This window comes from Amblyomma maculatum, chromosome 7, assembly GCF_055883805.1.
Source record: "Amblyomma maculatum isolate TAMU_Amacu chromosome 7, ASM5588380v1, whole genome shotgun sequence".
Classification (NCBI taxonomy): Eukaryota; Metazoa; Arthropoda; class Arachnida; order Ixodida; family Ixodidae; genus Amblyomma; species Amblyomma maculatum.
In genome coordinates this window covers 71,050,120-71,063,225 of record NC_139350.1, presented here as the reverse complement: position 1 = coordinate 71,063,225, position 13,106 = coordinate 71,050,120, and the positions used below count along the sequence as shown (strand labels likewise).

Below are 13,106 nucleotides of genomic sequence, written 5' to 3'. Positions count from 1 at the left end.
CAATTTATTATGTGCGCTCAACTGCAAATTGCTTCGAATATTTTGGAGGGGTTGATCTGGGCCATCCCAATGTTGAAACGCTTTTAGTTGGCTGTAAATCAAACCTAATGGCTTTGGGTAGTTTTTTTAGCACGAATTTTTCGTGCTGTGGTTACGTGTCTTTGTGACTCTTCTGTTACATGTTTCTGTCATTGCAGCCCGCAGTCCTCGTCTTAATTCTGCCCGTTCCACAGTGTGAGGCATAATGCTCGTATGCAAGTATTCCGTCTATCCACGTATAAAGAACGTGCATGAGGATCCTGAGGTAGCTTTCCTGGCTAGTGGCAAGAGGGTCAGTTGTGTTTGTCCCCATCATGAACATCCTTTTTTTTCAGTTACGCAGAACATTTCCCTAGCCATTTATTTATTTTTGGCAACGCTACGCTATTGCAATGGCGTCCGACTCCTGTGGTAGCTCCGATCTTATGGCTACGTCACGACCCAGTACAGTAATCTGTAACATGTCCTGCTTAGCCACGTGACCTCTGTGAGGCCATCAAACTTAATCGATCCCGAAACTTCGTCCCTGAAGCCGGCGATGTATTGGTATTACGAGAAGTGCAATGCTGTTGCTGTTAAGATAGAAACCCGCAGCTGACTTTACCTTTTCCAGCGATGACATTGCCAGCTCACTGTGCGCCACAATTTAGAGCAGACGTTTGTGGACTGTTTTTTCGCCACAGTAAAATACTCTTGCTAACGTTATGCCTTTTTTTTGGTAGTTCCAAGCTTTTTCTGCACGTAATTATTTTCATACAAATACAAATTGTTGCATTGCGCAACTTATAAAAGGGAACACAATAATCAAGGTGATGCCAGCGTCAGTTGAAACAAAACTAGTGCAGGACAAAAAACTTCGATGCCAAAAATTTGAACGCCATTACTCATTTTATCTGTTTGTTTTTCTCAAACACCAAATTTTCGACCACTTGACACACATGCAGACATGTCACACTTCCGGTAACATGACCCTTGCCATTCGTCATGTGACCCTACCATACATCACTCGACCGGAAGTGCGTCACCACCGGTCTTCGCCAATATTCTGCCTGGCTTTTTTGATGTCTCATTGACTTTTCTCGTTATAACTATTTAGCTAATTACTCAATTTTATTAATACAATTTCTCAACAAAATGTGTTCATCCTCTATCTAGTACAATCATTCGTTTTTGGTAACTCGTTGGGTTCCGACGAAATCTTGCAAACAACTTTTGTGGACGCCAAACCTCGAACATAGCCGCTTAATGCTTACTAATTAAAAATATTTATAGTGATAAAAGTTGCTCTAATGACGTAGTCCGCTCAGCGCAAGTCCTTCGTCACCAGTGTGTTGTTATATTCGGCAATTTCTTGGTGTTGATCCACTCCATTTCTTTTGCATTGCTAAGCTGCGACATTCCTAACACTCACTGGAACGACACAATAATATGCAGCATGTAATACAACGTTTGAGTTTGAGAATATATTGGTATAAAAATACTCTTCTTTTTAGCTTTGGCTGTAGTACTAATTAAAAGTTGCAATTTAAATAGAGGAGTTCACGCCAGGAGACGGGGTAGTGAACACTCTTTGTGTGCATTACAAGCTAGACTTTATCGTCGATGCACTATTCAGTATACTGGCCCCTCGCCTCGTTTCCCATGGAATTTCCCTCTAAGGAATACATGTATCACTTCTATCTCATATTAGCGATCCATTAGGGAAATCTCATTGGAATAAATATAACCCTCTCGTGAACAGGAGTCGTTCAGCTGTGGTTGCTTGGCTTTTATAAGTATACGTAGATGTCAGCTTTATTTACTGAGCAAAGGCGTAACAATAGTGCGGCCTCCTCCGCGTTAAAACTCAGTTTCTTTGGAGCAAGGTCTGAGTTTCCGAATGTTAAGAAAGTGCGTCGTGCATCATTTGCCTAAAATCAATTACAGTACTAAGATGGTTCACGGCAAAGTTATTTCATTTATCCCGTCGCCTTATTTTACAAACAGCGTATTTCACTTGTGACACATGTCCTGGCTCCTCAGCTGCCAAAATTGAAGTCATGCCTAAATTAAAAACTTGTGCGCCTTTTTAACTTATCGACTAGAAAGCCAGCGCTGTGCACTGATCGCATATTTTTTTTTTTCGAATTGCTCGTTTTGTCACTCTATCATCTTTCACTGCATTTTGAGCTGTGAGCTTGAGGCAACCTTAGGACGATAAGCACGCTATGATACATACACAGGCTTGATAATGTGGCAAAGAAAACGGTATGCATGAAAATTCCGATTTCACCTGTGTCCTTAAAGCGTCTAGATGCGCATCTTGCACGTTGCAGAGAAGTTTAACTATGCTACTCTTCCGCGCCTCTAAAAAGGCAGGAAGCCAAAGCGATCTGCCTGCAGTCATTTTACCAGCATTTGCCGGGCGGTTTTGGGCCGAGCGCCTTAACAAAAAAAAAAAAAAAAATTGGGTGCCCGATGGCACAAATAATAAACCTGCTGCAACTTATTCGGGGCATTCATTTGCTGCGGGACGCCCGCGGCTCGCAGCTGGTGACGTGAAAGAAAAGTAATAATAAAGGGTGAATCCGCGCTTTTCACGTGGACATGCTATGAACAAAAGCGGGTGAGCTTGCCTCAGTGCGCGTTGCTTCTCCAGCACCATCATACTAGCATTGGGGGCGGGGACGCGAGGAAGTCGAGGAGCCAGATCGCTGCTGCTCAGCATCACAGGCAATGGTTGCGCGAGCCTTTGTCATCCGTGCCTGCCTGTAAATGGCAGGTTTCAAAAGATGCAGGAACACCCCCTTGCGCTGTCGAACATTTTTTTGTTTTTCGGTTTTCCAATCGGGTTGCCGGTGATGATATGATACGCCTCACTTCCGTTACTTGAGCCTCGCTTTGGAGGCGTTCTCCAGTTAAGCACCATTCTTTCTTCTAGAAACGAAAGCAAAATCTGTCATGAAAAGCTAAACTTTCTTATTTATATCAATCGTTTTCGTGCCTCTTGCGCGTGAGGTTCAGTTTTCTATGCTCACTAGAACAGCAAATGTTCTGAAGAGCCCGAGAGGAGCAACGCGTGACAAGTCGGGCAGAAGGCACGCCATGAAAAACGACAGTGTAGCCACGTCTCTTTCGAACATTCTTCGTTTCACAAGATGTTTGCAGCACTACGATAGCTAAGAGCGGTCTGGGCCAATAAGGATACGCAGAAAAGTCGTCACGAGCGGAAAAACATGGCTTGTTTTCTAGAACACTCTGGCACTCTCGGTATCTCCTGTAATCTACCAGATGACCTATTTTTCACGCCCTGGTTGACGATTGTGAATATGCTACTAGTCTATCATGTAAATCCGTAAAGAGACCAAAATAAGGCTAGGTAACCAAGAGGCGACCAGCTTTTTATCCTTTCGGAGTTTATCAGCCATTTTCTAAGTGTCATTCGCAAGGCGGAGAGTGTCATTCATCGTCTCAATCATTCCTCGCACTATCATTGAATGGAATAACTTTCCATCGCACATCGCTACAGAACCTGACATAAAAAAAAATTTCAACACTACTGCGCTGTGACGGAAATGTGTACAATATTTTGCTGTTGTTTTTCTTTCCTCCTTTTGATGTTATGCCGAATATTTTATTAATGTTTCTTGTTGTACTTGTTCTTGCTAATCGTATCGCGATTATTATGTTTCTATCACCCCCCCCATGTAATACCCTTATTTGGAGGGCCTTTAGGGGAAACCTGAATAAATAAATAAATAAATAAATAAATTATTTTGAAATCCTTTTGGCCTAAGCGATCTTGTTTGTATTTCGACGTGTCTTTGTGGATATACTTTATCACGCCGGCTGAGAAATAACATACGCCCACTGAACGTCGACAAGCCGCTGGGCTTCTTCTTATGGTTTCTTTGTCCCAGTTTGTTTCTGCGTGTTGGAAGAGACATAAGAGCACAGTCATTAATCCAAAGTACTTTCTGCCATATTGCCCAGAATCGGAGAGGTTCTAAGTCGGGCTGAACATGGCTACAATATAACAGAGCTCGTTTCACGTGCTAACGCCGGAAGGATTAGCGCACGGTCCACTCTGTGTAGCGAAGACGGTACGTTGCACATGGCGAATTGCAGGAAACATCCTCAGTCGGGACTATAAGGTGTTCCTTTTGTTACGCATTTTTTTTTATTACAGTTGTTTACGCTTAGTTTTGCATCTAGCTCTTGTGCCCTATATTCGGGGTCTAGAGCGTTAAGGCACGCCAGACATATCATGGGGTAAAATAGAAGTGAAATTTATGTTTTCTGAAAGTTCAGTTTTCATTTTTGCATTCGTTAACAATACGCTATATAAATGAATACCCTCTATTGATTACTATACTCCCTTGCTCAAAATGAGAATATGTGAATAAAGGTAGGGAACGTGTTTCGTGTCTTCATAAAATCAGGTCGTTTCGCATATACGCATTTTCGCAGGTATTACTGCTGTGTTAAAACTTCTCTACGGAGTGAGGCGGAACACGCAACAGCGAACGAATACTTCAGCGCGTACCTGTCGCTGCCTGTAAAATATATCAGTGACGATCATCTTTGCTTTAACATCGAGGCTTTTATTTTGCTTGTCGCTTAATCGATTTGATGCTGCATTCCATGTTTACAGACTGAATGATTACAAAGAAGATTCAAATTCAAATTCATTTTATTTTCCTTGTGTGCGAGGAAGGAGCAGCCACAAAAAGCTACCGTTCGCAGCAGCTTGACGAGGTGGCTACCCCTACAAGTGATGACAGCAGCGGCGCGCGTACACCGAGGAGTACAAAAACAAGCATATTTTAAACACTTCAGTTCACGATAATATACACATCTTGCTTTGCATACACTGCACGGTAAACAAAATCAACTACACGATTCGTATATACAGACATGATAACGAAAGAAAGACTCGATAGTCGGAAAACACATAAAATAGTACATAAACACCAAATCAACAGTCATGCTCGGGGAAACACTAGATCACAACCATGGAATGCTTTAATGGCGGATAGTTGGTTTTCGATCATCATCATTTAGGCGTGCTGAACTTTAACTCAAGACGATTCACTAACACAAGACACATTCGCGCACCTACCAGTCTTGTCTTGTGTTAGCGAATCGTCTTGAGTTAAAGTTCAGCGCGCCTACATGATAATACAATCATAATAAAATACAAACACTTCGAAGGTTTTTTTTTTTATATACAAGTGATAATACGTTTTCGTTGATAAAAATTATTTAACACTGATGGAAGCGTATATGTCAAGGACTGTAGGGAATAGTTGTTTCAGGGTGTAGGAACATGCCAGTTACTCGGGTTGGCGGGTATTATACAGGAATGAGTTTGGCGTGAGTTTAGAGAGATCAGCAAGGAATGGAATATTTCCTTCAGTGGCCTTGAGATACGAGTGGACTAAACAGATGTTTATGCAAATGTTTTGAAGTGAGGAAACTTTTCAAAGATTTGATGAGATTCTCGTTTATTCATGCGTTTAATGACAGATTTTCACCGTTGGACTATTACTTTCTTCATTTTTCATTTCTTTTGTTTGATTCTTCACAATATTTACCCATCAGGAAGTGTCTCTAGTTCCGAAATGTAATCCTCCCCCCTCTCCCTCATAGGGCGGGCTTGTTACACAACATTTACCACGTCGACTAACCTGGATTTAAAACTGAGAGTAGCACACGAACTTCCTTGATATTCGAGCCACAAATACCATCGACTCCGTATCGATGCCGGTCGCGTGAAGACGTGAGTCTCCATGAATGGTTCTGTGGAAACTGCGCGGCGCATTTAGGCTTAATTCTCAGCATGCACAAACTCGCAGAAATTTAACTTCAAAATAGAGACTTGGAGGTACAAAAAGAATAAATGGTATACTAATTCGTCGGCTAGAGAGCACCTTTCATCCGTATGCGCCTCTCTGATCCCCGGGCACTATTCACTGAACGGAAGGATCGAAGGTCACCATAGAGCTGCTCGTGCTCTCTATCTCCAAGCATCCTGTAATAAGGCGCTCTTTAATACCATTACCACCCGCTCACTCTTAGTAAACAACTCACCCTTTCTAGGTTCTACGATCTGAAGAAACAGGAAATCCTCTTTCTGACGATTGCCTTAGCATATTTGAAGAACAGATAATCGGGCTGCTTGAAACGAATGTTCTGCGCAATCTTTTCTTAATGAGCAAATAGAATGCAGATACACATAAATATTTCTCCTTCTTCTATACAACTGTTGCCACGCAGTTTGGGGATCTGAGGAAAACCCAGACTTGGAGAAAAACCAATCCGTCATATAAGCTCGGAGATGCAACACTTCAAAACCACTACTTCCTTGATAAGCAGCAATTGGTTAAGAGGGGCAGATTAGGAAGTACACTAATATATTATCATACTGTCACCCGTCTAGTATTTAGTGCTCTCAGTATAATGCTTGAGAGCGTGAGATCTACTTTTCGCAGAGTAGCTCGCAACGCCATTCACTTACAAGTTTGACCTTGAGCCAAAAGATGCCGTAGTGACGCTCTCCGGAACCTTTAGCCTACTGGGATTCTTTAACATGCACTGACCACGTGACTAGGCTCGATATTTAACAACTGCTGCACCGGCACTTGGCCGCTCAGTATTGCCATGCCTGATGTACGTGCTGGTCCGAATGCGTCAAGGCTTCGGCACGTGCGTCAGGCTGATGTGTAGCCATGCTATATACAGAGCTTATGCTCGGATAACTATGCTAGGATATACCACCGCAATTTTTATCTCCTTCGCAGCAGAACATGTACTTTGTTCTTCGACTACCTCCTCGACATCTAAACAAGAGCACAAATATTTTTGGACTAGCATGGAAAGCTATTAATTCATTACGATTGGTCCACTTCTGCTTCTCTCTCTGCTTCTGCCAAACAAGCCTCAAGGTGATCTGAATCTGAATATGTGACCTTGAAGTCTCGCACTGGGTAGCAAAACTCGTCGTCATCCTTCTCTAGTCATTTGTCTGTGCAAGCTAGGTATTGCGCATGCCTCTGTATAGCGTGCGCTTCGGCACAGCTGCGCCGCAAAAATATTTCCGCGAGTGGGCTTCGAACCTTCGCCAGAAAAGTTAGGTTTCGTTTGGTTAGGCTATGAGATACGCCGTAGATGAGGGCTCCGGAACCTTCGACCACCTGGGGTTCTTTTACGTTAACCGACATCACACGCACACGGGCGGCTTGCTTTTCGCTTCGGTCGGAGAGCGGCTGCCGTGTCCTGGATTCGATTCCGCAGCCTTGGACGCAGCAGTTGAGCAGCTTAACCACTGCACCACCACGGCGGGGCCAGAAAGGTTAGCTTCCTTGGCTCAGGCACGAGTGCACTATGATATCACCGCAGCCGATCGCGCCTCATGTAAAACTGCAACACACTCTCGCGTTGTAAAGCGAGAATCGTCATCTTCGGTAAGTCCCATCTATAATACACTCTCACGCTGTGCAGTGAACGTCGTCGCTTTTATGGTTTCATCTGCGCCACTCCTTGACTTAATCGAGGTAAATACGCCGCACACATGCGCTTCCAGGATAAGTGCTGCCATGGTCCACGAAAGTAGTGTCAGGCAAATCCAGGCTGCCTGGCACAAAGAGGCGGCGTGGCGCCGCGGAAGCGTGACGCGTATAGACGAAGTAGAAAAGACCGCAGCTGTGCCAGAGAAGCTACCGAGACTCCTAAAGAACGAGAAGCCAGAGTGACCTGTAGCCGAGCAGCTTACCAAGCACGGAAGCGAGCCAAGACCAACGCGGCAGCAGCATCTGCCACTTCGATCTCTGAAGTTGATTCAAAGACAGCTGAACATTCGCAATATTTTCCCACATTTTGTGCAACACCTAGATATTTCAGACAAATTCCGGAAATAAGTTTTTAAACTTAATGTTTTTTAGATATTGCATAACTGCGCCCTAAGAACTAATTTACGTGAAGAGTTTCCTTCGAAAGACTAATAGTCTTTTTGTTTCTATTTGAAGTATGTATCCTGTTGGTTTTCTGCGGCAGCCTTAATTACTCGTTTAGAGCGCACGAGAAGCTTTACTAGTTAGATTTTGCTTCGGATCGAAAGTTTCAACCAATTCTATGACTATCGTGATAAATATATGACATAATATTCCGCACTGGCCTCTTATTTGAAAGGTGTCAAAGAAGGCTGAACGTGAGTGCTGATGCTGACTCCTGCTGGGAGCTCGGAAAAGCTAACACTGGCAATGAAAGCAGATCGCGGCTTACCAGTAGCTCGACTGCGAAAGAAAATAGTGGGTGTGCCCTATCCCAACGATAAGAAGCCCGATTACTTTTTGTGTGTGTGTTGTTTTTCCAAAGGCATGAGTGTAAAATAGCGCATTTAAATCGGCTCCGACAGCCATCCAATTTTGGCGCCATGAAAACCAGCTTTCAATAAGAAGCCACGTGGAAACACAAAAGTATAGCCTGTATTTCCTATTCTCGTCACGATTCAACATGTTATCCTGCTGAATGCCATGCCGCGTTTTACTTTTTGCATTATGGATTCTCGGATATGTGTCCCAAGCTGAAACTATAAGGCGCGTCTATAGAACTGGCACAATGTGTATGGAATCGATATGTAAATCATTTCATGCTGCTTTTAGGTGGGACGCTGGCACCAATGCTTCGAAGTCACGAAGGATGCCCAGAATGAGCAAAATAAAAAACGTAAAGAATCTATTCCTAAGATTCGTTTCCTAAGCTGTGGCGAAGCTTCTTTGCCAAAGCCTGCCGGAAAACCTGGTATGGGATTGGTTTAGCCACATAGGTCTGCATTCTACTGTGGAACCTACAGCGTCAGCCAAAAGTGTTCAGTTATTTAGTGAATTAAATGATTTGTCACTGGCCACAGTGGGCAGCCAGCAATAGATCTAAATTTATTTATATTTTGCTTCCTTACTTTTATTTATTGACATTGTTCGCTTTTGCAGGTTAGTAAAGGAGTGGAATCTTTTTGAATGAACGGTCATTGAAGAGGGGGTGCATTTCACTAATTATAAAAATCTATCACAAAACTGACGCAACTCTATCGGACATGAAAGAGCCAAAATCAAACAATGAAACATAAACCGCATCTGCACAACTGTTATATTGTAGATTTATCGTCCAAGTATACATTTCAGCTCTAAATGAAGACAGTTAAAAGCGCAGTCAGGCAACATGTTCCACTTTTATCGAACTCAATAAAAAAAGTTCATTTTAGCACAATCATAATGTCAAAGTGGCATTGGGATATATGAACCTGAAAATGTCGTGAAGTGTTATTGTGGTGCATTGAAAAAAGCCTGATGAATAAATCTTAAAGCGGTGATGATAATTAGAAAAAAAAGAAATGTTAGCCGTTCTTTGTTCCACATTCTAGACTTTCAATGTGTGCTAAGTTGCATAAATTCATTGTTTAAATTTTTGGCGCTATTCAGGAAGAAGCAGGAAGAAATGACTGAATCTTGGAAGAAACGATTCGAAGAAATAAGAAAGCAGTCTTTGAATTTCTTCAGTTTTTATTCAGTTTGGGGCCATATAGGGATGCCACAAGTTTTCTACATGTTCATATGCGAGTTTCATTAGAATTTCAATAAAGAGCATTTGTATATTGCTATGATTCAGTCAGTTCAGTTCAGTCGTTCAGTCGTGTCCGACTCTTCGTGACCCTATGGACCATATCACGCCACGCTTTCCGGTCACTCACTATCTTACTAACATCACATAACTTCATCTGCAGCGCCCAGACGATGCTATCTAACCATCGCGTTCGCTGCCGAACCCTTCTCCGGTGACCCACAACCTTTCCTAACATCAAATCTTTCTCTAGCAACTCCTCTCTTCTCATCAGATGACCAAAGTCGCTAAACTTTAACTTTAGAATTTGACCCTCCAATGAGCAGTCAGGGTTTATGGTCCACAATATCGACTCAGTTGATCTTCTGGCCGTCCAAGGAACTTTCACGAGTCTCCGCCAGCACCACAATTCAAACGCGTCAATTCTTCGGCGGTCAGCCTTCTTCACAGTCCAACACTCGCATCCATACACACAACTGAAAAGACCATACCACGAGTTATACGAATCTTGGTTGGCAGTGTAATGTCTCTGCTCTTTACTAGGCGGTCAAGGCTAGCCATGGCTCTCTTTCCCAAAAGCAGGCGTCTCCTAATTTCATGGCTGCAGTCTCCTTCCGAGGTAATCTTGGAGCCCAAGAAGAGAAAATCTGTCACAGCTGGCCCTTGAAGCTCCAGGACTTGATAAGGCAAGACGCCATGATCTTTGTCTTTTTAAAGTTCAGCTTAAGCCCAAACTTCTCACTCTCTTCTTGTACGCTCATCAGAAGTCTCTTCAGTTCCACTTTACTTTCTGCCATTAAAGTGGTATCGTCCGCATATCTGAGGTTGTTGATACGTTTCCCAGCAATCTTCACACCAGCTGAAGACTCGTCCAGACCGGCCTTCCTCATGATGCACTAAGCATATAGGTTAAATAGGCAGGGCGACAATATGCAGCCTTGTCTCACTCCTTTCTCAATTGGAAACTCATCAGTAAGAATATGCCTTGTTCTGACTGTGGCCTCTTGCCCTTCATACAGGTTCCTGAGGAGACAGATGAGGTGAATTGGAACTCCCATCTCTTGGAGAGCTTGCCACAATCTGCTGTGATCTACGCACTCAAACGCTTTCGCATAATCAATAAAGCAGAAGTAGATGGGTTTCTGGAACTCTCTTGGTTTTTCCATAATCCAGAGAAGGTTGACAATCTAGTCTTTAGTTCCCCTGCCCTTGCGAAACCCAGCTTGCACGTCCGGAAGCTCCCGATCCACCGACTGCTGCAGCCTACCTTGGAGGATTTTCAACATCACCTTGCTAGCATGCGAAATAAGCGCGATCGTACGGTAGTTCGAACAATCTTTGGCACTGCCTTTCTTTGGAAGGGGGATGTAATCTGACCTCCTCCAATCCTGTGGCTACTGCAGGGTTGTCCAAATTTTCTGACATAATGTATACATAATGTTAACAGCGTCGTCATGGTTGAGGTTTTGAAGCAACTCAGCTGGAATGCCATCGATTCCGCTAGATTTGCTCTTAGCAAGGCTGGCTAAGGCCCATTCAACTTTACTCTTCAGGATGCCCGGCTCGAGATCAGTAATCCCAACCATCTTATGTTGGGTTTGTACATCCGGGTCCTTCTTGTCCAGTTCTTCTGTGTATTCCTGCCACCTCTTCTTTATCTCTGAGGCTTCAGTGTCGTCCCTGCCTCGTTTGTCTTTTATCACGCCCATCTTAGCACAGAAGCTTGTTTTGATATCTTTGTTTGTTTTATACGGAACTCTTGTGTTCCTCAATTGGCTGTTGCCCTCAACTGTTTGGCACTGTATGTTCAGGAAGGCATGCCTATCTCTTCTTGCTATTTTCTGAAAATCCGCATTGAGAACATTGTATGTTTCTCTTTCCCCCATAACTTTTGCCATCCTCCTTTCCTCAGCTATTTGCAAAGCCTCTTCAGATAACCAGTTTACTTTCTTGCATTTCTTTTGCTTTGGAAATACCTTAGTAGGAACTTCTTGTATTATATCACGAACATCAGTCCACATCTCTTCATGCTCTCTGTCTTCTAGGTCTAATTCTTGAAATCGATTCCTCACTTCCACAGCATATTCTAATGGAATTTGATCCAGATCATACCTGAAAGGTCTTCTAGTTTTCTGCATTTTCTTCAATCGAAGCTTAATTTTGGCAACAAGAAGCTGATGATCGGTGCCACAATCGGCCCCAGGCCTTGTTTTTACTGATTGTATAGCGCTTCTCCATCTCTGCGGAAAAGAATATAATCGATCTGATTCCTGTACAGACCGTCCGGTGAAGTCCATGTGTACAGGCCCCTCTTATGCTGTTGAAAATGAGTATTCGCTATGGTCAGGTTGTTTTCTGGACAAAACTCTACTAGCCTCTGCCCAGCTTCATTTGGCTCACCAAGACCGAACTTGCCTGTAATTCCGGATATTTCTTCACTCCCCTAGGTGGCTGTTGCCAAATGGATAGTGGAGTTAATTTCAGAAAATGATTAATATTATGAGATAAAAAGAGAGATAAAAAAGAGTCGACAGGTGGCTCAGTTGGGGGAGGGGAGAGGGAGGGCTACGGCTAGAGGCTCTCACGGGAAGAATCCCGTGGGTACCTGACATAGAATAGCAGGTTGCCATGAAGTCAAAGGATTGAACAATCTCAAGGTAGTTTCAGGGCATAATGGAAGGCGTTGTGGCTAAACTAAAGCTGCCAGTGCCTGCTCTACTTCATGGGCTAGCCGAGAATATTAGCCCATACTGAATTTTAACCCGACAACAATAAAGCCCCGTTTCACCAAAAATGTGGCATTGGCGTTCGCGTTATGAGTGAAAATTAGGATCACGGCACTGGCAGACAGTAGCTGCCAGCAGACATGGCCGTGCACTCACTGTCCGTAGGGTTGCTTGACGTTACGTTTACCAGGAGCTGCCATCTCGGGCCACTCCTTTCATATGGGAGGGTGATATCAGAATCAGCCTGCCAGGACATTTGAATTCACGTTAACTCTAGGACACGCAGGCACGTAATACGGCTTCGTTAGAGCGGGGCTTTATATGTGAGGTAATAGCGTACACTATCTTGCCACACTATTAAAGGTGGAGTTCAGGTGCCCCATAATAGTTTTTTTCAACGATTGAATCTTTGTGGCGCTTTGGTCGATAGCCGCTATCACGAGACCGGCGGAAAACTAGTTTCATCAACCTAAAGCCATGTGTGCAGGTCGCCTTCACGTTCTGAATAATGATACAAAAAGCAAAAGTTTCAATGTCTCGTCATATGACGGCCGCTGGTGATCATTGGTATCAGCGGCTGTTGTTTCTAGCAACGTACGGATTTAGCAAGGAAGCCTATAAATCGTTCTACTATCTTAGTGCATTTTGTCCATCACCATTTGAATATTTCCTTCGGCAACATTAAAAGTAGATGAGATCAATGTTTCTACTCGGTCTTTATGGAGCGATGCTATATGAAAACGT

General features: G+C 43.4%; 1 protein-coding gene across 1 annotated transcript in view; it reads right to left on the bottom strand.

Moving 5' to 3' along the window:
* The window catches only part of LOC146183603 (RYamide receptor-like), a 379,120-nt gene that overhangs the window by 262,533 nt on the left and 103,481 nt on the right, over positions 1-13,106 (bottom strand). The window lies entirely within an intron of this gene.